Source organism: Macaca fascicularis, chromosome 3 (assembly GCF_037993035.2).
Source record: "Macaca fascicularis isolate 582-1 chromosome 3, T2T-MFA8v1.1".
NCBI classification, from domain to species: Eukaryota; Metazoa; Chordata; class Mammalia; order Primates; family Cercopithecidae; genus Macaca; species Macaca fascicularis.
The window spans coordinates 179,695,918-179,704,767 of NC_088377.1; the positions used below are offsets into that span (position 1 = coordinate 179,695,918).

General features: G+C 41.0%; 1 pseudogene; it reads left to right on the forward strand.

The window, feature by feature from the left end:
* The first annotated feature begins 5,192 nt into the window (after positions 1-5,192).
* On the forward strand, positions 5,193-6,970 carry LOC102115485 (serine/threonine-protein phosphatase 2A 56 kDa regulatory subunit gamma isoform-like; annotated as a pseudogene).
* The last annotated feature ends 1,880 nt before the right edge of the window (positions 6,971-8,850 follow it).

Genomic DNA, 8,850 nt, shown 5'->3' on the forward strand with positions numbered 1-8,850 from the left:
GAATGGAGGGTGGAAGGTTGCCCACGGTGAAGGAGGCAAGTTTAAAGAGAAGGGTAGAGACATAGAGAAGGGGGTGGGGAGCAGCCCTGGACTGCAACATGGGTGAGCAGCCAAAGCAGGTGTCCCCGCAATTGACTTGCCACCAAGGGAACATGGGTGAATGATCAAGGCAGACGTCCCCGCAGAGAACAGACACCAATGGAACGTGGGTGAATAATCAGAGAGGCGTCCCCGCAATGATTAAACACCAGGGGAAGGCTGCCTTCCTGAGTCCGTGACCAGCATTTTGGGTCCACGGATAAAACATGTCTCCTTTGTCTCTACCAGAAAATGAAAGGAATTGAAATTAAGAGAAGGGAGAGATTGAAGGGTGGCGCCAAGATTGAAAGGAGAAAGAGGTTGAGGGATAGCTGAGGTTGGAGAAGAAGAGAGTAAAAAGAGGTCGCTTACTGGATTTAAAATTGGTGAGATGTTCCTTGGGCTGGTTGGTCTGAGGACCCAAGGTCGTAGGTGGGTCTCTTCACGGAGTGAGGATGAGGACAGCAGATTGGTCTCCCGAAGGAGTCCCGCTGACCTGGGTCTTCGGCACCAAATATTTCACGTGTCTGTGTGAAGAGATCACCAAACAGGCTTTTTGTGAGCAACACGGCTGTTTATTTCACCTGGGCACAGGCGGACTGAGTCCGAAAAAGGAGCCAGCAAAGGGTGGTGGGATTATCATTGGTTCTTATAGGTTTTGGGATAGGCGGTGAAGTTAAGAGCAATGTTTTGGGGGCAGGGGGTGAAGCTCACCAAGTACATTCTCAAGGGTGGAGAGAATTACAAAGAAACTTCCTACGGTTGGGGGAAATTACAAAGTACATCTATCTGTGAGGGTGGGGCAGAAGCAAATCACAATGGTGGAATGTCATCAGTTAAGCTATTTTCACTTCTGTGGATCTTCAGTTGCTTCAGGCCGTCTGGATGTATACGTGCAGGTCGCTGGGGATATGATGGCTTAGCTTGGGCTCAGAGGCCTGACAAATAGGACATTTAATATTGTTTAACAGGAACAGCTAAATCTTCTAAGTCAGCACTCCTCAACCTTCTTGGCACCAGGGGCTGGTTTCCTGGAAGACAATTTTTCCATGGACCCCGGGAAGAAGGTAATGGTTTGGGGATGATTCAAGCACATTGCATATATTGTGCCCTTTATTTCTATTATTATTACATTGTATATATAATGAAATAATTCTACAACTCACCACAATGTAGAATCAGTGGGAGCCCTGGGCTTGCTTTCCTGTAACTAGACTGTCCCATCTGGGGATGATGGAAGATAGTGACAGATCATTAGGCATTAGAGTCTTAAAAGAAGCACACACCCTCGATCCCTCTCGTGCACAGTCCACAATAGGGTGCATACTCCTATGAGACTCTAATGCCACTGCTGCTCTGACAGGAGGCAGAGCTCAGGCAGTAATGCAAGCAATGGGGAGTGGCTGTAAATACAAATGAAGTTTCACTTGCTTGCCTGCTTACCTCCTGGTGTGCAGTATGGCTCCCAACAGGCTATGGACTGGTCCATAGTCCATAGCCTGAGGGTTGGGGACCCCTGTTCTAAGTTATCAACAAAATGTCCATGTATTTGACTATAAGGTTCTTACTTAAATAAACAACTGATGTTCACAAGCTTTAAAAGTGGTTAATAGAGAAATAACTTTAAATAATGTCCACCTTTGTGTCATAACCTAGTTTTCAGAAGTAATCTAAATAAATGTTTAAAAATGAGAAAATGGTTAAAAATGAGAAAATGGTTAAAAATGAGAAAATAAATGAGACAAATGCTTAGAAAAAATAAACTTTTTGTATAATTTAAAATCTTAAATCTGTTTTTTTTTTTGAGGCAGAGCCTTGCTCTGTCACCTAGGCTGGGGTACAGTGGAGTGATTTCTGTTCACTGCAACATCTGTTTCCCGAGCTCAAGTGATTCTTCTGCCTCAGCCTCGCAAGTAGCTGAAACCACAGGTGCATATCACCATATCCTGCTTTTTTTTTTTCCTTTGTATTTTTGGAAGAGACAAGGTCTTGCCATGTTGCCCAGGCTGGTCTTGAACTCCTGAGCTCAAGCAATCTGTCTGCCTTGGCCTCCCAAAGTGCTGGGATGACAGGCGTGAGCCACTGTGCCTAGCCTATTTTGGATGCTTATTGAATATTTGGATCATTTCCAATTAAGAAATGATTATATGGGAAATATGTTCCAAAATTGTGAACTATAAAATGCTAATATTGCATCTATAAAATGCTAGTATCTGACAGGCAGTTCAGGATTTATTACTTCCCAGGTTTATATCAAATGTGCCAAAGAAGATGTGTTCTTATTGAGAAAAAGAATACTTTCATCTAATTCAAAAGTTATCTAAAAGTTTATTCAAATTATGGATTTGAAAAGGTTATTGCATCCATGTAACTTTCTGTATTGCCTTTAAAGTACTTCTGCCGTTAAGTCATAGGGCTTTGACTCCTTACATCTAAAAAGGGCACATGATAATGTCATGTCTAGCCTCAATTCTCTTGAATAGTTAAAAATCCTTTGCAAGCTCAATAGTAACTGCTCTAGACTCCTGGAAAAAGCAACAGCAACCACCTTGTGCTAACTCAGTGGCTAAGGCTTTGCTCTTTCACATTGGCAGCCTAGGTTCAACTCCTGGCTTTGGAAGTAAGTCCTTTCTGGTTACTTCCATGGTAGTCATGGGACTTACAATTTGTTGATTCTTTTTCCTCTCCATGGACAGCTTCTGATTTCCTCTCTTGAATTTTCTTTTCTCTGAGCCACCCTACTGGGAATTCTAGATCTTGTGAAAACTGCTTGCTATCTTTTTGGAGATACCTCATACATCCATGGTTAAGTCCTAACCTTCATTAAAGCTTATTGGTTTCACTTGGGAGAATACTTTTGGGGGAAAACAAAACAAAACAAAACAAAACAAAACTTAAAGGCCAGAGGTGTCAGCTGTTTCTCCCAGCTAGAATCTGGTAATAAGAGATTTTAAAAGATTTTTGTTTTTTGTTTTTTTTAGAAAAAAAAGCTCTATCATTAAAAGTCAGCCCAACTAAATGCTGATATGTATTATATACATATTATATAAGTATATATAATATATAATCATAATATACAACATATATAATTTTAATATATGTTTATATGATATAATAATTTATATATGATAGATATATACATATATCCAGTCAACTGAATTCTGTCTGTCTTCATGCTACCCTCAACGCTCACATGAGAGGGCCTAAGGTAATTTCTGATATCCTGGAACTCCTTGGGAGAAACAGAGAAGGCACTGCAGACACCATTTCAGGAGAAACCTCTGTTTTCCTCATGGAACTCCAAGAATTGTGAGTAGAAAGATCCCTATCAAAATCTAAGGCTCTGTTCTGTTTTGCATTGTGTTACCCGACCTTTTTGACTTTTAGGGGCATCAGAAATTACTTTGCATTACAGTAGAACTTTTAGCCTTGGTGCGTAATAGCTAGGTAACAAATATATTTCTAGGGATGGTTAATGGCAGTTGCTTACAGTGTGTAGGCATTACTACAGGCTGGTACTTCTTTCTTGCATTTAAATAGGAAGAAAAGCATGCTCTATTGGCACCTAAAAGGCATGGAATGGGGGATGGGTCAATTATAAAATGGGCTGATTGACTTTGGTTTGCCCATCGGCCTCTGGAGAATGCCCTTGAAGTGAAAGGCACCAGTGAAACCATTGTACTGTCTTCTCCTATATCATTTCCTTCAATTCTGCAGGACAGCCTGTCACCCAGGCTGGAGTGCAGCGACACAAGCTTGGATCACTGCAATCTCCGCCTCCTGAGCTCAAGCAATCCTCCCACCTCAGCCTCCTGAATAGCTGGGACTAAAGGCACAAGCCACCACACCCACCTAATTTTTGTAGTTTTTGGTGGAGATGGGACTTCACCACGTTTGCCCAGATGGGTCTCAAACTGCTGAGCTCAAGAAATCCACCCACCTCAATCTCCCAAAGTGCTGGGATTACAGACATGTAATCCACCACACTGGGCCTCCTTTTTTTTTTCCTTTGAGACAGGGTCTCCCTCTTTTGCCTAGGCTGAGTGCAGTGGTGAAATCACAGCTCACTGCAACTTCAACCACCCAGGCTTAGGTGATCCTCCCACCTCAGCCTCCCAAGTAGCTGGACCACAGGCATGCACCACCATGCTTGGCTAGTTGTTTTTTTTTGGTTGTATTTTTTGTATTTCATCATGTTGCCCAGGCTGGTCTTGAACTCCTGGGCTCAAGCAATTCACACCTCAGCCTCCCAAAGTGCTGGGATAACAGGAGCCACCACCCCTGGCCTTTTATTAAGAATAGTACACTAATGCAAAGATGAAATTTCACTTTTGCTTTTGAACAACACTTTCATGCATTTACTAAAAGATAATGAAAGATTTTTTTTTTTCCTTTTAAATAAACAACCAAAAAAAAAAAAAAAAAAAGAGGGAAGGGAGAGAGAGAAAAGTCAGATTCGGGTTAGCCTCATGCTGTCTTTATTGGGTCTTGTATGGAAAGTTGAGTTTACTCTCAATCAACAAGTAACATTTTTGCTTTTTAAAAAATGTCGGAGCTGCCACCACAGCTACTGCAGCCTTTGGGTGCCTAGAAAAGGGGAATGAGAACAGTGAATGACTCAGTCCCCCATGGCAGTGGTGGTGGTTGTGGCCAGGGAGGCATGATGACGAGGTGGGGGCACTGCAGCTTCGAAGGGTAGGCAATGGTGGGGTGGTGTGTTTGGGGTGGGGCCAGGGCGGGGTGTTGGGGGCAGCACGTGAATAAAAAGAATCATCAAAAGCAGGGAAAAGTGGAAAAAGTTTAAAAGAAGGACAAGACACAGTAAGATCAGAGCAAATTTCCTTCAGGAAAAATAGCCTTGTTGCTGTCCCATCTACAGTATCTGCTAAAATAAATGTACCAATCTGTCAGCCCATAGTGAAGAAAGACAAACAGCAAAATTCGTCAAGGTTTAGCGTGAGCAATAATAAAGAACTCAAACACTACCATCTTTAAACGATGTTCCTCCTGCTGATCCAGAGACACTTTTCATTTGGAAGTTACATCAGTGTTGTGTCCTCTTTGACTTTGTTTCTGATCCACAAAATGACCTAAAGTGGAAGGAAGTACAATGAGCTACTTTAAGTGAAATGGAAGAATTTATCACCCATCATTGGAATTGGATCACAGAACCTGTTTACCCAGAGGTAGTCCATATGTTTGAAGTTGACATGTTTCAAACATTACCACCTTCTAGTGTCCAGAAGCTGAATTTGGCCCAGAGAAAAACAAACCAATGTCAGAAGCAACCTGGCCTCATTTACAGTTTGTTTATGAATATTTCTTAAGATTTTTAGAGGCCGGGCACTGTGGCTCATGCCTGTAATCCCAGCACTTTGGGAGTCTGAGGCGGGTGGATCACGAGGTCAGGAGATCGAAACCATCCTGGCTAACACGGTGAAACCTCGTCTCTACTAAAAATACAAAAAATTAGCCAGGCATGGTGGTGGGAACCTGTAGTCCCAGCTACTCGGGAGGCTGAGGCAGGAGAATGGCATGAACCCGGGAGGCGGAGCTTGCAGTGAGCCGAGATTACACTACTGCAGTCCAGCCTGAGCCACAGAGCGAGACTCCGTCTCAAAAAAAAAAAAAAAAGATTTTTAGAGTCTCCAGGTTTCCAACCTAATACAGCAAAGTAATATATTGGTCAGAAGTTTGCACTGCAGCTTTTAGAGTGCTTTGACAGTGAAGATGCTAAGGGAAGAGTTTTTTGTTGTTGTTTAGTTTTTTCTTTGTTTGTTTTGAGACAGAATTTTGCTCTCTCACCCAGGCTGGAGTGCAGTGGCACAATTACAGTTCACTGACTGCAACCTCTGCTACCCAGGTTCAAGCAATTCTCCCACCTCAGCCTCCTGAGTAGCTGGGACTACAAGGCATGTGCCACCACACCTGGCTAATCTTTGTATTTTTTATAGAGATGGGGTTTCACCATGTTGCTCAGGCTGATCTTGAACACTTGGCCTCAAGTGATCTACCCACCTCACTCTCCCAAAGTGCTGCGATTACAGGTGTAAGCCATGTGCCTGACCTGGGAGAGAGCTTTTCCTTAAACAAGCCTTTGCAGAATCTATGGGAAATTCTTAGGCTTGAGAGCTTACATAAGAAAACAGATAAATATTACATTTCATAGGTTTATTTATGAAACAGCTTCACGATGGTATAGCAGAGTTACTAGATATATTGGGAAGTATAATTAATGGATTTGTTTTACCACTAAAAGAAGAGCACAGATTTTCTTATTCAAGGTGCTATACCTTTGCACAAAGTGAAATCTCTGAGTGTCTACCATCCGCAGCTGGCATATCATGTAGTACAGTTTTTAGAAAAGGATAGCACCCTCACTGAATCAGTGGTGAAGACACTTCTCAAATATGGGCCAAAGCCTTACAGTCCAAAAGAAGTAATGTTCTTAAACAAATTAGAAGAAATTTTAGATGTAATTGAACCATTGGAATTTGGAAGATCATGGAGCCTCTCTTCTGGCAGCTAGCCAAATGTGTCTCCAGCTCACACTTCCAGGTGGCAGGTGGCAGAGCAAGCACTCTATTACTGGAATAATGAATACCTTATGAGCTTGATCAGTAACAACGCAGCAAAGATTCTGCTCATCACGTTTCCATCCTTGTACTGCAATTCAAAGACCCATTGGAACAAGACAATACATGGCTTGATATCCAGCATCCTGAAGCTCTTCATGGAGATGAACCAAAAGCTGTTTAATGACTGTACCTAACTGTTCAAAGCAGAGAAACTGAAAGAGAAGCTAAAAATGAAAGAACAGGAAGAAGCATTGGTTAAAATAGAAAATCTAACCAAAGCCAATCATGAGGTACTAAAAAAGAGCGTAACATGAAAACGTCCAGGGTGTTACTTGAATGCTTTTATAAGATAGGAATATATCTTCATCCTGAGAAGGAGGGATATCATTTTGGCTAACTAAATGACTTATAGTGACCTGGGATTCTATTTTGTAATAGCAAGTGTTTAAACCTTTGATATTTGACAAACTTTCCGAAGTCAAATTCTAAGCTTTTTCTTTGATCTGGCTAACCCTTTTAGATATTAGGTAGCCTAAAGTCCAAAAGGGACATATTTGGCTTATTTGGCATATTAAAACCATACAAAAAACATTACCAAATATAAAATGGTGTTTAAACTTTCTTTGGGTTATATTCATATAAATATATTATTAGCTTGTGTTCCAAAATTGTATAAGATTCCCATAATTCTGATATGTCCTATAATTCTGATATGTCTATATATTATCAGTAACAATTATAATTGTTAAGTTAAATTATTTTGTGCCATAAGGTGATCAGACTTTAACCATAGCTGTTCTGAGCCTTTAGCCCCTCACCTGGCCTGGGCAGCCCCTCCCCTGACCCTGCCATGAGCAGCCCCCTTGCCCCAGTACTCTTCAGGACCTGGTGGCCTGGCACTCACTTTGCAGGCCTGAGTGGCAGTGAGCCAAGTTATTTGTTAGGCTCAGGGAGAGAGCTGGCAATCCCCAGAGGAAAGGGAGGCTCAAACCCCTCTGTATGCAGTTGCCAATTGTTATTTCACTCTGATTCTTTTCAAAGGCAGTTTTATAATCAGCTATAGGACTCTGAAAAGTGCCCTGGAATCTAGGTTTCTGATAACTTTGAAAATTGTGAAATTAGAATAGAGGGAAAAACTTCCAAGACTCCCATGGAGAGTTAATGTGTTCATAAATGTCAAGCAGAACAGGAGTTAATTACATGGAAGACCAAAATAGTCTTTTTATGACTTTTTGTTTGAAACATGCTACTTCTTTTGTTTTACAGAGTTCAGAAAACTTTTTGTCTTTTGTACTGTTTGCAGCTTTTAACAATTGGGTAAAGTACACTCTTGTGAGCAAAATTTAGAGCCTATTTCTTTCTCTCTACCTGGTTTCCTTAGAATTTGAAAACGATTTGTAAGTATACTTAATTTATGGCAGTATAGTTGTTTGCACAAGTTCAATAAGAATCTTTTTTCTGTTGTAACAAGACACCATTGGAGACCCTGGTTATTTTACCAAGGTTTTGACTAGAGTGGCATACTTTCAGGTATAAACAAACTGCTTTAAGGAATCAAAGTTGACTTACAGAGCCAATAAAAGCCCCTTGGGAAAATTGGCCTCATACCTTGTCTACACAGTCCTTGTATAGAGTCCTCACCTGTGGTAAATAAAGAATGTCACCTTCTGACAGGTCCAGGAGCCCCAAATTATCTTGAGGTCTTAAGGAGAGGAATTCCCCCAACTCATATAGGTATTTGCAGGTACAGATAACTCCATGACTGGGCTCAAGGCTTTAAAAATCTAATCTGAGATTCCTTATGGAATAAAGGAATCAAACACTACCAGCGAAGCCAATTTTAGAAAGAGTCTACGTGGCAAGTAATTATTCTTGTTATACTTTATGCAAATATTCAGGCCACATATAAGACTGAAATTTATTATGCAAATAAATTGGTTCTACAATGACTTGTCTTTAGTAAAAATAATTAGAGAGAAAAATATATGTTTTAGAAAAAAACCCATAGTACACCTGTTGTTAGAGTCTAGTTGTGTTCACTGTTTGTGAGTTTTTATTTTCTGCAATTTGGACTGAATCCTGAATTCCATCCAGCCTTCAAGTCCCAAATTATTGCTTTCAGATTTTTCTGGCTTGGAATCAATGAAATTACTACTGCATTATTCCTTGTAATAGAGATGAGAAAGACATGTCA